The following is a 3,048-nucleotide window of genomic DNA, read 5'->3' on the forward strand; positions in this document are numbered from 1 at the left end:
TCCAGTTAACTGTCTGGCACTTGAGAGGCAGGCCTTAGGCCGAGACTCATATTCATTGAAGGTCATAGCTATGATTCAGCAATCCAGGCAACCCTCGACGAATAGAATATATGATGCCACGTGGAGAGGCTCCTGTAATTTGTGTTTAGTTTGAAAAATTGACCTTTTGACGGTTTCAATGCCAGTTATCTTGGAGTTCCTGAGGGATGGTCTAGACAAAGGGCTTTCCACAAGCACCATCCGCAGGCAGGTAGCATCACTTGCCACAGGTATTTCCTGCGGCAATGAATCCTTAACACATCACCCTATGATACACTCCTTCCTAAAAGGAGCTAACAACGTCAGACCATCAACTGTACATAGATACCCCTTGTGGGATCTTCATCAGGTTTATAGGCTCTTGTTTTGCACCCTTTGAACTATTGACACTGGTTTGTTCAAACAGTTATCGATGAGGGTGGCATTTCTTGAAGCTGGAACTTCAGCCAGAAGGATCTCTGAACTGGCTGCTCTTCAGTGAGGAAGGACCTGTGTACTTTCCATAAGGACAGGGTAACCCTTACGCTAGGCCCCTCCTTCGTGCCTAAGGTCAAGTCCTTGTATCATAGATCTCAGGAAATAGTTTTGCCGGACTTCTGTCCTAACCCATCTAATGACATAGAGGTTCAGTGGAACAAATCGGATGTGCGCAGGGCTTATATTGTTGTATACAGAGAACCTCATCTTTCCACAGAACAGAGGCTCTGTTTGTGTCCTATCACCCTTCATCACTAGGTCAGAAGGTTTCTTCAACCACAATACGCAGGTGGATTAGAGTTTGTATTTCTCTGGCATACCAGTCTCAGTCACTGCAAGCTCCTAGGCATTTCACGGCCCATTCCACCTGGGCGCAGCTGCTACAGCTGCCTGGTCTAATCAGGCCTCCATAGAGGGAATTTGTAGAACAACAACATGGGCATCGCCCTCTTCCCTTGTCCGTCACTACAAGATGGATATATATATGCCTCTTCTACAGCTTCATTTGACCGCAAGGTTCTAGAACACACATTAATGTTGGATGGGACCCAGGCCCAATCTAATTCCCCACCCTAGGGACACAGGGCTTTGGTATGTCCCATCCGTGGGTTCTCCATCCAATCATGCTGAAGAAAGGGGTGTTGTCTTACCTGAACGCCTTTTCTCAGCATGATGATGGAGAATCCACTCCCTCCCATTAGGTCAGTTGGCCTGGTTCCCATATTGATCAGACGCGTCAGACTAAAGTCTGAGTATCGCCTTAGCCTAAAACTGGGGTGCAGTTGGCACAGACGGGGCGGTACTAAATTTCAGACTTAGTCTAATTGGAGCAGATAGATTAAGATAACCCATCCGTGGATTCTCCATCATCATGCTGAGAAAAGGCGTTCAGGTAAGACAACGCCCCTATCTCTATCATTCCTGCATTTGTGGACCATCTCCAAGAATTATGAGTGATAGCCATGATTGCCAGGAGATTCTGGGAACTGATCCCACACTTATGGAGAAGGCTGAAGTTGAAGAAAGTTCTTTGAAGAAGATTGTCACTGACAACATGTCATAAAACAATCTTCATCTATAATGGAGGGCAAATTGGTAGAAGACTGCAGCCTACATGGTCTGGATTAAAAAGAATAAAGGAAAGATGACAAATATGCATACTGACTGGGAAAACAACAGTAATAATGTGGTTAAAATAGGTGAAATAATACGGCAAGAAAGAAGTCCATAATATTTCTAAAGATAATGAGTTGAATTCCCAAAGCTATGCAAGCCTGAAAAACTAGAATAAATAGGACAGTTATATCTGATCTCCTCATATAACTCCCACCACACTTCACAACTCAATTGATGCTTGGGGTATATTATTCCATTCCAAAGATGAATAATTACTACACCTTATTCAATAAGGTGGCATCCTTATCTGGCTAACTATAGGTATTTCACATTAGGAAGACAAGGAAAATGCAAGCTTGCAACCAACTCTGCAAATATATGTGTGATATATGGTTCCAGTGGGGATTCCCTGATTGTTTGGCAAAACCTCTTATATCTTAGAGCAGTTTGTGCCACTTCCCTCCCAGCATGCCAGTAGCTAAGCTGTGGACAGGATTGAAAGTTTTAGCATGATATTATAGGGTGGTAATAACAAGAACCACAATAAAATTGAGCCTGTCTTTACACTGCAGGATACATTTAGCTATTTTCTTTATCCAGAGCAAAAAATATCATAGCCAATGAAGAAATGATTAACTCTCAAAGCAATTCCCTGTGGTGTGGAATTAAACAATTTTATTACATTGTCTCAAGGCATTGACCCAAATAAAGTATAACACAATCTCACATTATGAAGAACAATATAATCTTTACCTTTCTGAATATTAGCAGACCTGCAGTCCAAGGCAGTCTGTGTTTACTCTGAAATAAGCAGGGATGAATTCATTGGGATGATAGCTATTCGTATGATTTTTATCAAGCTTTAGTATAATGGAACTAAAATATATAATTTAAAAATTCCTCACCACATATCTTAAATCAGAAGCAAGGCCTTCAGCAAGACATAAATATATAAGAGGATAATTATTGACTTTTTTGGTGCCAATGCCGACTATATTTCAAGTCGTCACGGCGGGGTATTGGGAAAAGTTTTCAATTAGCAATAATCGCGCCTCGGATAAACCTCATTGGCTACGATACTGCCACTGCGCAAAGCTATTATTGACTTTTTTATAAATACCCCTCTTTTTTGCTTCAACTACATACAGGAGTCTTCTTTAAAATTGTGAATGAAACCTTAGTTTTATGCAACTAAATAAATTCCAAAACGTGGATTGACATAGTGCATTAAGGTCCTAATCCTCAAGCAAGCTAAAGAACCAGGTACTTTGGATAGCAAGTATCAATAGTTGTTCTGACTCTGTCCCAATTAGTAATTTAGTAAGCAGTAAGGTAGTTAGTAAGGCCACACGTAGAATACTGCATCCAGTTTTGGTCAACCTTTATTATAAAAAAAAAAAGATGTTGAGACTCTGG

At 41.2% G+C, this 3,048-nt stretch overlaps 1 non-coding gene across 1 annotated transcript; it reads right to left on the minus strand.

Annotated features, from left to right (window-relative positions):
- Positions 1-2,593: 2,593 nt before the first annotated feature.
- On the minus strand, positions 2,594-2,729 carry LOC120317263. Its single transcript, XR_005559180.1, has one exon. It is a non-coding gene; the product is annotated as a U4 spliceosomal RNA (small nuclear RNA).
- Positions 2,730-3,048: the final 319 nt, after the last annotated feature.

This window comes from Crotalus tigris, unplaced genomic scaffold (assembly GCF_016545835.1).
Source record: "Crotalus tigris isolate CLP2741 ecotype Arizona unplaced genomic scaffold, ASM1654583v1 scf7180000019565.861182, whole genome shotgun sequence".
Classification (NCBI taxonomy): domain Eukaryota; kingdom Metazoa; phylum Chordata; class Lepidosauria; order Squamata; family Viperidae; genus Crotalus; species Crotalus tigris.